We start from the raw sequence: 18,543 nt of genomic DNA, 5'->3' as shown, positions 1-18,543 counted from the left end.
TAGATCTTCTTTTACATCAGATAACATGGGGAATTCAAGGTCCACCTTTCCAAATTGTAGACACAGGGATCTCTGCTAAAGATGACTGACTTTTCCTGAGGACTGAGGTGCCACGGGGAATGTTCAGGCAGTGTTGACCACCTTTACTAGCCCTTCTACAGGTGGAGATTGAGAGCCCATGCAGAGTCTAGAAGAGTGAACACCCAGCATATAGTCACTCCACATGACAGATAACGCTTTCTGGGTTCCTTCTGCCACGTCACGTGGGGCGACCTTACCTCAAGAAAGAGTTTCTACTATGTTTGGAGCAGGCAAAAAAAGCTAAACTCTTCACCTTCTTATGCTTCCCGAAATATTTCCATTGCCACATTTCTCAGTTTGCGATTATGGAAAAACAAGATTGTGATGGTCCCAAAAAGGGTAAGAGAGACCATGATCAACACTAAATAGAACAATATGTAGCACACCGGACGGTATCAGCACTGTGAATACTACCTTCGGCTTCTGCCTGAGGTTCATCACCAGTGCCATGGCAAGGAGGAATTAGACCCCGATAGAAGAGACAATATATAACCTTTAATAATGTGTTTTATTATGGGATACAAATCTCGGAATATAGACTTCATTATTCTAAAAAGTTGATTCTGAAATATGAAACTCGTCTGGTTACATTTTAATGGGAACTTGTACAAGTCTCAGTTAGGAGCCTAAATGTTATCACTTCTATATTTGGGAGGATCTGCTCAAGAAGATCTCAATTTTTTTAATATAATCTTAAATATTAATAAAGTTCTCAGTTGACAGATTCTGAAGGATAAAAGTATTAAATGCAAAAGTATGGTCAGCTACAAAATCTGGAAATATTTATGTTCAAAGGGAGTAGGCTAAGGGAACAACTTCTGCACAACTTCGAAACACTGATGTAAAACATTTTATTCTAAGTGAAGTATCTCATATGATAACTTTATGTGAAAAGTCTCTCTCTTGTGGGTGATTTAAGAATTAGTAAATACATTCATGCTCAATCTCCCTTTAAAAGCTTTGGGAGCAGTTAATGAGATCACTGGGTTCACTTTCCAATGCTCTCTCACATATGTTAAAATTTTCCAAAACCCGTTAAAGGAAAAATAGGAATTTGCCAATTATTGGAGGCAACAGTTACTATTATTCTGTATGGTCCATCATGCATTTTCACATTTAATTCAGGATTATCTGGTATGAATCTGCATTAGTGAGATCATTCACAGGACTTTTAAAGGCCATCATTTTCATTGCTGTGTCTTTTAAGGACTTCAGGTGATCAGGAGACAGAAACTAACACAGATATCAACTTTTCCTCAACTGTAGGGAACTAGTTTATTATTCAGGAAGATTCAGAGCAAACACTAGTAGACTAAGTGAAAGATTCAGAGTCACTAGTAGATAAGGTGAAAGGCTGAGGTAGAAAGACTTTTTGCTTTCCTCCAAAATAGAGATAAATATTACTGCAACTACCATACAACTAATAGTAGAGGACTAATAATAATATTATCTCAGTGCCAGGCTCTGAACTTGAGCTTTGCTGAAGAAATATGAACTTCTAAACATTTGTCTCCTGTTATTCCCTTCTCTCTTGCATTCTTAAAACCAGCAGAAGCTTTTCCTGGTAATTTCTCTTTTATTCTTTTCAATGATAATGTTGGCCTCCAATTTACTTCTTAGATTGTCTAGGATGGTTTATTCTCCTGATCAAACCCATGTTGATATAGTCCCTCTCACCTTGGCCCTAGCCATTCAATTCATTCTTTCCCTATTTACATCATCGGTTGAATAACATTTTGCCTGATCTTATATTTCTTTGCAAATGGCATAAAGAAATAACTATTTCTTCCGGGAGACTACTCCAAGTTCTTGCTGGTTTGAATTACTCTTAGTAGATAAAATAGGATTTTTCTTGGCTTCCCTGGTGGCGCAATGGTTGAGAGTCCACCTGCTGATGCAGGGGACACGGGTTCGTGCCCCGGTCCGGGAAGATCCCACATGCCGCGGAGCGGCTGGGCCCGTGAACCGTGGCTGCTGAGCCTGTGCGTCCGGAGCCTGTACTCCGCAACAAGAGAGGCCCCATAGAGAGAGGCCCGCGTACCGCAAAAAAAAAAATAGGTTGTTTTTTTTTTTGCCTCTTCAAGGCCTAATACTTGGCTGTTTCCTTTTTCCCCCAACCTCAGCAAAACAATTAGCACTATAGACAAAACATATTTTCTATGATCAAATATCTCCTGCAAGATAATAAATTATATTAGTAAAGACACTTGACAAATATCTGATGATTTTAACTTGTTAAATATTCAAAGGTAAATCCATTTTTTTCTGGATTTAAATTAAAAATGACAATGGTATTTCTAACCATTTTAAAACAGGTTGTGATGGTATTCGAATCAACTTTTTGTAAAAAACAGGGTTTAATAAAGCAGAAAGACATGGGGTTTTGCATTGCTTAATGAACTGTTACTCTTCCTAATTAGATCATTATGTGCTTATGCAGAGGTCAGTCAGAATAATTAAGTTTATATCTACTTACCAAACTGTGATAGTATGAGTCTATGGCAATAGTTGATTGCGCACATTCAAAGAACTGTGAAAGATAATTGCAAAAGAATTCACCCTTCTAGTGCAGAAAATGTTCTAAAATATATGATGCAAACTTTTTTAAAAAAATAAGTAAGCATATTACTTAGAAAAATTATAACTATTGAATACTATTGGACCTGGTTATACTTCATACTCTCTCTCTCCTTACATGTTCACCATCTTCTACTGTTCTTTGTATATACTTACTTAGTGCCTGGAAATAAAATATATATATATCATGCAAATTCACATACATGACACAAATAATGGAAGAAAACACAAATCTTAAATAGATTAACTTTTATCTCCAATAGATTTTTTTGTGTGTAAATGTAACAGCCAGTACATACTTATAATTATCTTTTTTACAGACTTTATTTAATATAATTATAGAATCTAAAAAAAAGTGACATACTTTACTAGCTTAATTTACCTTCTTGACTTTAATGGAAATAGAAAATGGGTCGTTTTTAGAAATAATTTTATATTGGAATAATTCGTACATACAGACAAGTGTATGAATTTATAAGCACTTTTTTCTCAGTAAGGTGTTATTTTTATTTTTTAATTAATTTTTATTGGAGTATAGTTGATTTACAATGTTGTGTCAGTTTCTGCTGTATAGCAAAGTGAACCAGTTATACATATACATATATCCACTCTTTTTTAGATTCTAATCCCATATAGGTCATTACAGAGTATTGAATAGAGTTCCCTGTGCTATACAGTAGGTTCTTATTAGTTATCTATTTTATATATAATAGTGTGTATATGTCAATCCCAATCTCCCAATTTATCTCTCTCTATAAGCTCTTTTTAATTGATTTATACATGTACCTGCTAACCAGGTTAAGAAGTAGAATATAACCAGTGCCTTAGAAGAACTTGGACCTTTCCTAATTACATTCCTCTCCCACTCCCAGAGGCAACCAGCAACCTAACATTAACCATTCCTTTGCTTTTCTTTATAATTTATGTCCAACGTAGTTATACCTGCAAAATATGCTGTTGTGTTGTGAAAAGCTGAGTAGCAATCCCAAATTTAGCTTTGTAAGGAAAGGACAAATTACTACACCTGGGAGAGAACAAACCAAAGACAGTATATGGATCACAGTCGGACTTGAGCTTCCCTGAGACCTTATAAAAGCCCCTTCTGGGAAACTTAATGGTCAATGTCATAGAGGAGTCCTGTGAAACGTTTGCCACATCACAGTGGAAATATTTATCAGGGCTATAGTGCCAGGAAAATGCTGCACATTCAGCCCTGATAAGTTCAGGCAGGGTGGGCTACGGGCTACTCTATGTTTTGCTTCTAAGTTTACCATGGTGCACATCAAATCTTAGGAGGAGGTCGAAATAGAAGAGTTCTTTTGGATTAAAGGAATATTTTCAGCTGATCCAGGCTTCGTGGAATGGAAAGACACAAACTTTATTCCCACATTGTCAAGACTAATGTTCCCAGCTTAAAGATGATGCAAGGACCTGGGGCATCAGGTTACGACAGCTCCCAATATGACTTTCCTGAAACATCATTTGCGGGCTAAAGTGATTATCCTCCCTGGTGTTGATTGTTTCCACTCCACTTATCTTTTCTCTCTTTCAGAAAATGTTCTTTTTCAGATGTTGTTTATCTAGATAAGCCCTATATTTTCTTAAACTTTCTCTACAATTAGTTTAAATCTCTTTATATTTTTGCTCCACTTTCTGAAATATATCCTAAAACTTTATCTATCAACACCTCTTTCCATTTTTTGTATTTTTGGTTTTTGGGTTTTCATTCGAGTTGGCCAAATGAGTTTCCAAAAACTTATTTTCTCCTTTATTAAAAAAGAAATTCTCTTTTTAGTTTCACTTATGTGATACTTCCTCTCACTTTTCTGTGGATATTAATGCCTAGAAGGATAAAGGTCTATGGGCTTTGTGGGAGCTCCCTGGAGGCAGAGGACTAGAGGCCACAGGAATCAAAGCAGAGTCATGCTCTTTACTCCACCTGGTGTCCCAGCCCAGGCTGGGGAAAGCAGTCTGAATGATTGTGCACGGGTGAGGGCATCTGTGGAGCTAACTCCTGTCAATCATTTTTTAAACATTTACATTTATTTTAGACCCAACTTTGGATCCTCCAGTTTTGGATGACTCAAACTGTTGTTTCCTAAGACTTTGAGAATTCTCTGATCAATTTGGTTTGGTTTTCATCTTTTCCTGATTTCTAGCTTAGGATTTAGCTTTCTCAGGTCTATTAAATAATGTACATTAATACATTAGCCTGCACTCCTGTTTCCAAAATTTTATTCCTATTGTCTGCTCTTCTGTCATCCCTCTCCATCTGAGTTTAATCTTTCAAAACATTTTCGTTATTGTAATTTTACAGTGAAGATTTACATTAGATGCCTATGTTTAAAATCCTAATCTGGAAAAACCATAGTGCCTCAATTTTTAAAACTATATTCAATGTCTTGTAATAACCTATAATGGAAAAGAATCTGAAAAAGAACATATATATATATATATATATATATATATATATATATATGTGAACCCCTTTGGTATATACCTGAAACTAACACAGTATTGTAGATCAACTATAAGTCAATTTAAAAAATGTATAGGAATGAAAAATTTCTAATCTGTTTATCTCTGTGAAATGTGTTTTCATGGTTGATGTAGATAAGAAAGAATTTAATGTACTCTATTAAGACTGATTTTTTTTAATTGAAGAAAAGCTTAACAAACTCTAAACATATGCTACTTTTGAGCAGATTCTTAGCAAGAACTGCTTCTCTTTTTTTGTAGTACATTTAAGAACCTAATAAATTCTATGCTAACCTTGCTTAGCAGGTCATTAGTTTCCTCACAAAGTTGCCAATTCCTACAAGTAGAATTGTTTCCAGAGTAAATCATTCAGTTTCTACAACATCATAAATGGAACACTGGTCAAGGAAAAAGCAAATAGCAGGTTTTCCTTAGATTAAGAATATCGTACATATTAAATTTTACTGGTCGTCAGTGTTCCTAAGTCTGGAGCAGTGTAGCTCTGGGCACTCTCTCTAATACCCTATATGACAGAGAAATTTGAGAGCATATTTCTGCAATTCAAGAACTGCTAATGTGCTGAAAAAACTGTTGTGAAAAATCAAGATAATGTAATAATAATAATACCCTCAACACAAGACAGAAATCATCATCTTGTCAAGAACTGTAAAGTGACTGAGATTTTTAATCTACTTGCAAACTAGCAAGTTAATTAACAAGTTAACCTGCCACAGTTACATGGATGCTGGCAGAAAAAACACAACTCCTGGGTTAGAAACAAAGGACTTTATTACCCACAGCAATAGCAATAGCCAGAATATTAGAGTTTTCTTGTACAAGTTTGCCAAGCCCAGTTCTCACAAGGCGGCATGGAGATGGCCAGTTAACACCTGCATATGCAATGGGTTGTATTACAGGATAGAAATCGTGATCCCAAATATTTTTTTTAATGGACAGCAAAAAAGACTTGACCTTTCCTCCAAAAGGAGTTATTACGCTTATTATCACGGGCAGTAAGTATACTTGCCCTTTGCTCCAGAGGGAGACACCATCTATAGCTCAAAGGCTGTAAACAAGCCTGCCCTTTGCTCTGAATCGAGGTGTTATTTCTTTCTTCCAAGATTATTTGCTATACAAATATTCTTGTAATGCGGAACAACACAACTACTTTCCTTGCTCATAAGATGTGCAGAAATGTGAGAGAGACTGATGGAGAATTTTCCCCCAGCATGCCTCAGCACACTTTCCAAGGGCTAATCCCATTCTTTCTCTTGGACTTAACCTTAAGTCATCAGATTTAGTTGTCATTCTTAAATAAATTTATTTATTTATTTATTGCATTTTTTTTTTTTTTATATTGGGGCAGAGTTGATTAACAATTCTGTGTTAGCTTCAGGTGTACAGCAGACGGATTCAATTATACATATACATGTATCTAGTCTTAATAAATTTAAAATTATTGCTATATATTTTTATACTACATCAGCATATTACTATGGCATCAGGAGAGAATGATTTTATAAAAGAATGAATTTAGACATCACTTTACATTTTTAAAGCTCATAAACCCTTTTGGGTTAGTGTATTTTTGGTATATTTTGGAATTTATTCCATAAAGAAGATTAATGGTATCTTCCTGTGCTCTTCTGTTCATTGTCTTTTAGAATTACTCCCTAAAGCTATTATATGAAAATTAATTACATTGGCGTAACAAGGCATAATGTATTCATTGCATAAACAGAGCAGTATTTCTGCTATAAAATACAAGATCTTGTTTCATCAAATTCCTGTGCTCTTAAAAAATTTCTATGAATTATAATTTTGTTCTCTAAGGTAAATATTTTGGAAAATCAGGTTGGAAAATATCGACATTACAAAAACACATATTCTTAAGCAAAGATTTTAAGATTTCTCTTCAAACTTAGCAACTCACCAAAGTCATATTTTCTGTAATTGTCACTATTTCTACCTAATTTACCTTGAACAGCCACACACTAATCTTATAGTGAAAATGTCAAAACTGACAAAAAATGTATGACAAAATTAATATTAGCCAAATTTACTCTTGAAAGTCATTGTGTTTCCAACCCTTCATCTCTGCAAAACTTCTGCATTTAATATGCTTTTAGCTCATCTATGCCTAGTGAAATCCTACATATATTTCAAGATTCAGTTTGAATGCCTCCCCCATGAAGAACTGCCTATTTTACTGTTAGAATTCATCTTTTTTTTTTTCATCATAGAATATGGTTGACATCTCTTAGGTCACATCCATATTTTGCTCTATCACTTTTTTCTACTTTTACTTTCTTCTCTACCAAAACGTTGTTGGAAAAAAATTCTGTCTGGAACATCTTGGTCTCCCTTATATAATATTTATCATGGTAGGCTGTTTGTTTGTTTTAAGCCCTTATGCTCACAGAGAGATTTGCTGGAAACACACAAGTGTGGGGAGTTTGTATGATGGATTTTATAAGGACGCTTGTGGAAACAAGCAGAAAAGGGATCTGATGGGAAGAGCAGGGCTTCACAGCACATTCACTGGATCTTAGTCTGGAAACTGGCAGTTGGGTCAGGATAAAATCAGTTCTGGATTATAAGCATCCTGTTTGAATTTCTCACCTCCCTCCTTTTAACTGCCCCAGTTCATAAAGAGAAAAAGCCAAAGCCTATATGGTATTATAGAAAACAATATGTGATCTAGTCTCAGCTTCCTCCATGACCTCAAATCCCATTACTCGGGTCCTCTATCATATCTTCCCAGTCACACTGGCCTTTTTAGGGTCTTTACACATGCTGTTCCCCCCTCTTGCTGGAATGCTCTTCGCACAGAAAACTCCAGAACTGACTCCTTTACTTTCTTTTTTTTTTAACATCTTTATTGGAGTATAATTGCTTTACAATGGTGTGTTAGTTTCTGCTTTCTTGAATTCATTACTTAGATGTCACGTTCTTTGATATTTTTCCTTCGTTTAATATTGCACCCTAACACTTTGTACCCTTGAACTCATGTCTCTATACTTTTTATGTCTTATTATTAATACTTATCTTGTTTTAACATGCTAAATATTTTCTTCATTCATATTACCCCGCTAGAGTGTAATATGTCTCTATGTCTATAGGCATTTTTAAGTGAAACTTTTAGTTCTGATACAACTGTAGATTCATGTACAGTTGTAATACAAGACATAATACAGAGGGATCCCATGTACCTTTTCTCAGTTTCCACAATGGTAACATCTTGCAAAATAAGATACTGACATTGGTAATAGCCAAGATACGGAACATTTCCGTCACCAAAAGTAGCTCTCTTGTTGGCCTTTATAGTCCCACCCACTTCTGCCCCCCTCCCCTCTTCATTTTAATGATCAATTTTTTACAATGATAGCATAATAAATAAAAATGATCTATTAAAATGTACTAATATGAAAATACATGACAGGCACTATTCTTAAGAGCTTTACGCATATTAATTCACTTAATCCTCACAATAACACTATGAGATGACTCCTATCACTGTCTGCATTTTACAAATGACAATGTTAAGATGGAAAAATGTGGTAATCTGCTGAACTTACGAGTGGTGAGCCCACTGTATGGGTCTGGGCACTATGCTTTACATCAGTTAGCTTCTACTCTTTGCATTTCAGGGTTATTTCTGCTTTATTGTTCCCGTGTTTATTTTCACTTCTTAAATCATTTACAACCTATTACACTCATATATTATAGACATTTTGTTATAATAATTAATTAACAGCGCTGGTACTTTAAAATTGGGAAATTAAAGATGGCTTTGTGTAAACTTTTGTATTCTTCAACATTTTATACCTTGAGGAAAGTAATGCAAACTTCATAAGCAGTACAATAACACATCACAAATCTCTCTGTGACATATATGTTGAAGAAGGGATTCATTATAGCATCCTTTACTTTTCTACCTTTGCCAAATAAAAGCTGTGAAAAACAGGTTCATGCAGTCTCAGCATTTTTAGACTCCAATGGGAGAAAATAATTTTGCTGATCATTAACTTTTGGCTCCTTTTTTCTGATATCTCTCTAAATTGTTTTTTTGGTCCATGAAAAGTAACTATTTTACATTTTTACATACTATTTACAGAATATTATATCATCTAGGTACTATATATACACCCTTTCTGCAGATTTTATTACCTCAAACATATTTGATACTCTTATTAATTTTGATAAATATGATGATGAAGAGGAAGATAATTTTTTAACCAGACTTTTTTTTTTTTTTGCGAGTCACAGAGGCTCAACTGGCTGAGGAGGAGGAAATGTATTAACTTACAAGGTAAACAGAGGAGTGAAGTAACAAAGTTATGGGAAGGGTAGGGGTGCAGCTAGGCCTCCACAACAATTAGACAAGAATTTCAGACACCATAGGCTCAATCTCTTCATCTTTCATCCACCTATGTCTTTGCTACTGTTTAGTAATCTATCACTCTGGGTGTTTCTTCCATGTGTTAAGCAACATATATCCAATGACCCTCAGATCTCATATCTCATAGCATTTGCCACATTGGAAGGGCCATTGTTTCAATTCTAAAAGGTTAAGAAAACTACATGAGTATCTTAGCTGGGTCTGGGGTTCAGCTCTGGACAATGAATAGTGTCCATGTAATAGGGTCATATGTTAAAATGAAACAGCCCATGGGAACCAGAGGACTGGGGTGGCATACGAAACTGTGCCTAAAAATATGGGACTGCTCATCCCAATATGAGAGCAGGGTCTCTGGCTTAACAAATCAATGGGTATCTATTGTGAAATAGACCTTGATGACCATAATGATGGTGGTGGTACAGCGACATTTAGTTGACTTAGCTACGATTGTTACTGAGAACAATGCCTAGGGAGAATTTGGTATGTTTTTGTCCTCCAGGGAGTTACAATTCAGTTGGGAGATAAAAATATATTGAAGCATTGAATAAAATAAAAACCTTTAGTGAAAGAATATTATATTAAAAAATAAAATAAAATCCCCAAAGTTAAGATTTAAAAATTATTTTCTGTTAATTGAAAAATGTCTTTGAGTAATTTTAAAAATCCTATACCATTATTTCATTTTTATGAAGGTATGATTAATATTTCATTAAAAATATTGTTATATTATGCTAATATCCTGTTCTTCATCAAATGTCTTCTAACCACCCTTAGAATCCATTGATGACTCCCATGTTTATCAACTACTACTATGATGGCTGTCAAGTAGTAATTATATAATTTCTATCATTTTTTTCTCCTTGTATTAGTTGATTTTCCTGAAAAGCTTCTGAACAGGAGTTTTCACGCACACACACATTTACACATACATATACATTTAGTTTAATGGATTCCTACTTTATGTAGTGGGTTGTGGTCTGATTTTCTCATTATTTGTTTGGTGCTGAAATTGTCCTAAATTTAGCCAGTGGGAGCCCCTTCAAGCTGGCTCTTGTGTTCTTTTCATGTGCTCCGTTATTCCTTGAATATTTCCTATTCCTTATTCTTTAATACAATACAATATTGTATTGTATTGTATTGTACCAGGCTCATCTGGTACTTTTCTTATTTAAGTCCTGTTCCTTTCAATAGAGGATGATATTTACCCTGGCACCGGATGAGCTCAGTGCTTCTAAGCCTTCCCAATAGACAGAGCTAAGAAATAGGTACCAGTATATAAACATATAGATATACAGTTGATCCTCTTTATTCATGGATTTCATTTTTTAAAAAGTTGCCTACTCCTTAAAATTTATTTGTAACCCCCAAATCAATACCTGGCTGCTTTTGCTTCATTCATGAAATACACAGAATGGTAAAATATTTGAGTCACCCTACACACACGTTCCCAGCTGAGGTCAAATAAAACAATGCTCTGTATTCCTGTTTCAACTCTCATACTCTAAACGAGTGTGTGTGTGTGTGTGTGTGTGTGTGTGGTTTACTTAGCACTACGAGTTTTTTGCATTTTGCTTCTGTTGGTGATTTCTTGCTATTTACAATAGCCCCCAAGGGTAGTGCTGGAGTGCTGTCTAGTGTTTCTAAGTACAGGAAGCCTGTGATGTGTCTTACAGCGTAAATATATGTGTTAGAATAAGCTTCAGGTATGAGTTATAATGCTGCTGGGCATGAACCAACAATACATATTAAATAAAGTGTCTTTAAACAGAAACACATTTAAAACAAAGTTATGTATTGATCAGTTGATGAAAATATGACCAGAGGCTTGCAGGAACCAAACTGTATTTTCCCTAAGAGCAATGGTTCTGTATTTGCCAATTCCATGATCACAGCAATTCTATAGATCATAGTAGCTACCATGATAACAAAAATTGGCTGTATATACACATATATTTTTATTTCTATGTATATATGTATAAATAAAATCCGTGAGTTCATACTAATCTTTCCAATACCTCCAATTTCCATCCAATAACTTGGGATTCTTTTCAGCTATTTATTTAAATTTTATTTATTTTTTTATATAGCAGGCTCTTATTAGTTATCCATATTATATATGGATATCCATATTATATCCATTATTATATATTAGTGTATATACATCAATCCCAATCTCCCAATTCATCCCACCACATACTGACGAATCCCTTCTCAACCACTTAGAAGCTTGACTTCCACAGTTGCCAATATACTTACTTACCTGCCCAGTTCCTCCCAGTTCACAAGCATGTGGGCCCTCTCCTCTGCTCTTCCTTCACAGGTCACATCTGTTCCTGGCTCCTTTGCCCTTCTGCTTTGTTAGCTGCAGGGCATTCCTCCTCAGCCTCCAACTCTCGTAGGCCCTGGGACATGGTGCTGAGACTTTGAAGTGATTAACCAACTGGTCCAGTGTTCTCCTGTTTTAAGGAGAACTGCTGAGATCTGGAAAGATTTAGAAGTACCACTTGGACTCAGAGGAACTGGTTTAGTGCAACATCATATAGCAGATCATTTCAGTTCAATAAACATTTCTCATTAAAAAAAAAACCCTCTGCTGGGCTTTCAGCCTGACATCATCCCCAGGAGTGAAAGAGAAGATGGGAAGGGAAGAGAGGATGTTAAAAAAATATCGAAAAGGAAAATAGAAAGAAGGGCATGTAGGGAATATTTATGACATATTTACATCCAGAACACCTTGAAATTTTTGTAAAGAGAGAAAATATATTTATCTGTCAGTTGTGAAGATATAAATATATATGAAAATATATAGATATTTCATATATAAAATATATGTGAAAATGTGGAAGTAATAGGAGGCAGGATGTGCATTGAAAGGTGAAAAATCATAGAACACATATAATTGTGCAGTGTAACTGTGCTATTTTAAAGCCCTCTATAAGCCTGAAATACAATGTATATGACCTAGTGACATATGATGTAACCACCAGACCTAAGACCTAATTGTCTACTTCAATGGATCATTATGTTTTAATCAAATATTGGTAATTTTTTTAGTAATGGTTTAAACTATGTATTATAGTCTCTATAAAGCAAGTAAACTCTTTGTTACTTGTACACTTATTTATGCTTGATTGATATGATTTATTTGAATTTTCAAGACCTTGGTTAAGCATAAACCAGGAATATACATTCATGCCTTTTTATATATACAAAACCACGCTCACGGATGATAGTACACTGACTTAAATGAAATCCTAAGCATTTATCTCAAAATGGCATTAAGGTCAAGTACACATTCTGTCATAACTTGAATTTTTTCAGTTAGCTTATTATAACTTTAAAAATAGCATGAAATATTAGCATTCATGTTTTCTCAAAATGTATGAGCTATAATGAAAAATTAAACTCTGTGGTAAGAGAGTGTTTGAAGCAAAAGGAAAATAAATAACCTTCTTGAAAAGATTAATATTCATGTATACAAACCATCTGAGATGTTAGCAATATTCTCAAATAACTCTACTCTCCGCATATGCCAGAAGAAAGTGATTTTATTTTAGGGATGTAAAAAACCTTTACTTTTCATAGTTAGAACACTTTGAGTTTCTGTTCCCTAGAGAAATTTCTCATACTTAGTGTTTTGGTGGTACTAGAAGCAGTAATAACAGAGAGTATAGGAGTAACTGATATGAACGAGCACTTACTATCTGCCAGGCATTGTTCTGAACCATTTACATTACTACCTCATTTAATCCTCTGGACAACATTATGAAGTAGATATTACTTTTGCTCCCATTTTACACATAAGACAATTTAAGGGTTAAATTGACTTGTCCAACTCCACACTGTTTGTAAATGGAAAAAGTCATGTTTCAAACCCATCAAGTAACATTCAGGAGGCAACTGCTGTTCTTCTCCTCCTGTATCATTGAAATGTAGGGAAATCTTAGTCCTTTAAAATACACTTCACCCCGCTTTATATCATAAATATTTTTAAAATATTGAAGAGTCAATTTTTAAACAGATTCATTGCATTTGTGATGTACCAGGAATTCAGAATAGTCAAATAAAGCAATGATTAAGTCTCTGAAAAGGATGACTTTTTTCTTTATGATTTGTATTTTTGAGTTTAAATACAGACAATTTGTTTAAAATGAGACACATCAAAGAAAACGATACATATAATGGACTAGTCAGATCATTAGTAACTAATACTCAGAGCCCTCACTGTTTTAGAGAAAAATGAAAAGAGTGACACAATTAGTGAGTGTTTTTGTTTGGACTTCGGATGCAATAGAGTAACAAAGCGTCATTACTGAGGTGATGAGGTTTGGGGCTGTCTCAAATTTTTAAAAAATAGTTAAATTTCAAGATATTTTTAATCTTAAAGACCGTTATTTCTGACTCATAAAAGTGGGCAGTGATGACCCAAATTGTTACCTAGCTTCATCCCTGGGTTTTTTTTTTAATATAAATTTTATAAGAACCACACAGCTTTTAACAGACAGGCCTTTCCTTGGGAAATATCAATTTTGCCCTGTCATCTTCTCATCTCACTTTGTTCTTGGGGAGAGAAAATGGAGTACCATTTTACTTTGCTCCTGAATCTCCTGTAAATGCTTGCACATTCATCCATTATTTTGATCAGGAAACAATTTTTAAACGTTCATTTATTCTGCTTTGCTTACCTTCATTCTGGAACAAGAAGAATCCTAAAAGATGAGTTATATACTTGTATAAGCTTTTTTGTAAGAATTGATAATTGATGGGCACTGGCAAACCATGGACCAGGACCATGAACTGCAGGCACCAGAGCTCCTACTCTGGCTGAACTACTAGAATTTCATGTCACCAGCCAACTTTTACTAGTGTGTATGTGTGTGTGTGTGTGTGTGTGTGTGCATGCACACAAAGTTCACTTCTTAATTTCCTTTTTATTTTAAAGAAAGAAGAGCATTGCTACATGAATGCATTGTTACTACCGTGTCCCTAGTAAAGTAGGGTGTCTGCTACTTTAAGTAGCCAGAGGGCTCTGCCAGGATTCTAATTACATGCTGCAGAATGTGCCAATTGTGTTATCTCTCCTCTCATAGATCTATCTCTCCAGCACACTAGATTACTTCAAAACAAATCCAAAGGAGAAAGACAGGGAACTCCCTGGTGGTCCAGTGGTTAGGGCTCTGCACTTCCACTGCAGGGGGCAAGGGTTCTATCACTGGTTGGGGAACTAAGATCCCTCATGCCATGCCATGCGGTCAAAAGGAAAAAAAAAAAGGAGAGAAAGACAAGATAAATACCAAATGATCTCACTTATATGTGCAATCTAAACAAAAAACAAACCATAGACACAGAGAACGGATCAGTGGTTGCCAGAGATGAGAGATCGGGGGGGGGGGGGTGGGGAATGGGTGAAGGGGACCAAAATGTACAAACTTGAGTTATAAAATAAAAAAATCATGGGGATGTAATGTACAGCATGGTGATTATGGTTAATAATACTGTATTGCATATTTAAAAGTTGCTAAGAGAGTACATATTAAAAGTTCTCATCACAAAAAACAAGTTTATAACAATGTATGGTGACATGTTAACTAGACTTATTGTGGTGACTTACATATACAGAAATATTCATTCACTAATATGAGCATTTGACATTTGCTTCCTTCTTTGAATTATCCTTTGCATATTTATTCTATAATTAAAAATTGATTTTCTGCTAGAAGAAGAGTAAAAGAAAGCCCTTTTCCCTGTCTATTTCCAAACTAACATAGAAGGTACTATTTCTTAGAGTTCCCTAGAAACTAATAACACCTACAAATCATATATGTCAAGTTGTAACTAGAACTTCTTATGGATAAGTAAAGAAATACATAGAATAGTCAGTGTGCAAGTTTTCTTTTTTCCTAATTTGCAATGAATATAAAATACACTAGAAGGTAAAATTTATTCTCAAATTCATACTTGGGCATCAAAATACCTACCACCTCCTTTAAAAGAAACTACATACTTTTCTTAGTATTTTTCCACCACAGTTTTTGACTAAAATAGTCCTCAACTAACAATTTTTAATTATAATAACAATAGCAGTAATAATAAGTACATTTATTGTGTACCTAGCATGGCTGGACTTTAAATTTAATAATTATCTCATCTGACATTCACTCAAGATACCTGTAAGCTAATTCTAAGAAAATTTGACTCTGCCCAAAATCACCAACTCAAGGGGCAGCCAGAAAAGGCAGTTGGTACCATAAGAGCACATCTTCCCTCCTTTTTACATCCAGGCATTTGTTGACTGGCCCAAGTGTGGATTTGAGACTCGACATCCAATCCAAACCGTAGCAAGTCACCAATAATGCCGTATTTTGCGGTACGCGGGCCTCTCACTGTTGTGGCCTCTCCCGTTGCGGAGCGCAGGCTCCGGACGCGCAGGCTCAGTGGCCATGGCTCACGGGCCCAGCCGCTCCGTGGCATGTGGGATCTTCCCGAACCGGGGCATGAACCCGTGTCCCCTGCATCGGCAGGCGGACTCTCAACCACTACGCCACCAGGGAAGCCCGTAATGCCATATTTTGAATAAAATATAAGCAGGTACAGTCACATTTCTTTGTCTTGGAAATTGAAGTAGGGCATATTAAGATAGAAAGACAGTTCCTTGGGATCAGCAGCTTAAAATCATGAGAAAAACTGGGAAACTTATGTTACATTATACACGATATAAAGTAAGGTAAAAGTTGAAACTACAAGTAAGTAAGAGTTATTTGGTGGAAACAGAATAAATGATAAAACGAATTGGAAATAGAAATGAAAAAGAGAACACACACAGGAATAATCCAATCCCCAGGTAATGGTCTCACATAAGACTAGCAGTTCATGAAGTCAAAATTGCATTGGATTAACATTAGCCTCTTATTCATCCTCCCCACTGAAGACAAGAGAGCCTGCAACTTCCTTCCATGGATTCTGTACCTTTTTCATCCCTTTATTATTAAAGGATTATTTTACAAGACAACCCTGCCCAGGCTCAGCCTTAAGCACACATATTATCATCCTTATTTTACAAAAGAGAAATTGGGGTATAAGTATTAACAAAGTTTTCCAAGGTTACGTAATTCATAAGTGGCAGAAATAATTTGAGTTAAAATCCTTCTACCTCTAAATTCTACACACTAAACCACAATGAATTTTTTTCCCATTATCAACCCTTCCTACTCTTCTTTGTTGAAACTTTGATTTAGACCGTTGAAAATGAGTTTGAAAATTAATTCTAGCTTGCCACAGAATGTTACTGAAATTTAATCGATCCGCTATTGCTTATATACAAAAAAGTATCAAAGCTTATCCAATGCAGAATGTACTAATTTAAGCTGAATTGTGAGATTATGAGTTACTGTTATTTTTTTCTCTCCTAAGGTATAAGTACATTGACTTGGGGTTCTTACTAATGTCACTCAGTACTGTCAGACATCACCTCATAACACCCTGATGAACAAATATAAAATGTATTTCTATTTTGAAAGGAGAAAAGGAAGCTCAAAGAGCTGGTTTGCTTGCATAAAACATGACACACAGTTAGTGGTGAATAAAATAGTAAAAAACACATTTTAAAAAGTTTCCATTACAGCACTCTTTGCAATATACCACAGTGCTAATATTTAACAGTTGTGTACATACCTGTGTGTGTGAGAAAGAGAAGTGAGGGGCGGGGATCAAGGTGAGGAATTAAAGGCTTATGGTTAACCAGATAACTAGGAAATATTGTCTAAGCAGTACATTCCCAAAGATGCTCATTAAGCTGGATTTTATAGGAAATCTTTTGAGTCTTTGGCCCACAGTCTAAACAGGAGTTCCAAGAGGCTGCTTCAGGGGTCTCCCAGAAAACTTCTACGTACTTCAAACTAGAGGCTACAATGGTAAGGGGCTAAGGCTTCTTTTCGATGAATGATGTTACCTTCTTAATTTTGAACTAGTTCTTTCATTTTTCTTTATGGTATCGTAAACTTTGTATTTTACCCTTATAACAAGAATAAGTTGAAGAAGATTTTTTGACTCCTATTCTTTCCTCTCCTTGAGGCATTAATGAGCTGAAAAAGAACCCAAATTCAGGCAGCAAAAGGATATTCAAGACATACATTTCACCACCCTTCAAGCTTTCAGTTGCAAATTTTCAGCATGAAAATTATTACATATGCAAGATATTGGTGTGTTTATTAGTATAGTGATGTGGCAGATTTAAATAACTTTGTTTAAAGCCTGATTTGTACACAACAGAAGAAGATATTTGGGGGTTGAATTTAAAGTTCTCTTTAATAAATGCATGTGTTCTCCCCCCTTTCCACCACCTGAAATTAGAGATTCCCTTTATAGCAGCCGAGGGCATGAGGCAACATGCAACATGTCACTGTATGCACAATTGCATGCATGTTTATTTTTTCCATCCCGTGTTAGTGGGCAGACCCATCCTGCTGCTATAGCTCCTGGGGAAGGTGGCTGCGTTTCTTAGTGGGAGGCTTGCAAAATGAAGGGATTTCCGAAGTTCAAAAGTTGGGTTTGCAGCTGCGGCATGCCACTTTTCTATAAAAATGAGAGCATGAGATGCTTTTCATTTCTCTGGAAGGTAAATGCTACCTGTCATCGAATGCTGCATCCCCTGCTCAGATTTTGATAAGCAATTTCCATTTAGGTTTTCTTTTCCTAATGAAAGGTCTAAACTGATTGAAAATGTTTTTTTAGCCAATGTACCTAGGGAGTAAGGAAAAAAAAAACTTCAATTGTGAGAAACTAAGAAGACTATTTTAGGGAAGTATATTTAATCATCAAACTTTTACAGGTGGAATGGATGTTGGAATTTGTCTACTTCTCTCATTTACAGAGAATGAAGCTGAGACTCTTACCAGTTCAACATCGCATATCTACAGAGTGACAAAAACAAAGCTAAGATGCATTTCTTCTAAATTCGTTGATATTGTTCTTTACTTTAAAAACCAAACAAGTTGCAAGAGGATCAT

The 18,543-nt window shown here is 35.3% G+C and overlaps 1 long non-coding RNA gene across 1 annotated transcript in view; it reads right to left on the bottom strand.

The window, feature by feature from the left end:
* LOC132593815 (uncharacterized) overlaps positions 1-18,543 on the bottom strand; it is a 168,302-nt gene that overhangs the window by 74,107 nt on the left and 75,652 nt on the right. The window contains exons 2-3 of the long non-coding RNA XR_009559690.1: positions 11,799-12,019; positions 2,558-2,611 (exon numbers count right to left, since the gene is read on the bottom strand). This is a non-coding gene — a long non-coding RNA (uncharacterized lncRNA). The remainder of the gene's footprint in view (positions 1-2,557; positions 2,612-11,798; positions 12,020-18,543) is intronic.

This window comes from Globicephala melas, chromosome 18 (genome assembly GCF_963455315.2).
Source record: "Globicephala melas chromosome 18, mGloMel1.2, whole genome shotgun sequence".
Taxonomy (NCBI): domain Eukaryota; kingdom Metazoa; phylum Chordata; class Mammalia; order Artiodactyla; family Delphinidae; genus Globicephala; species Globicephala melas.
Note: the sequence above shows the minus strand (reverse complement) of the source record. Positions and strands in the feature narration are given on the sequence as shown.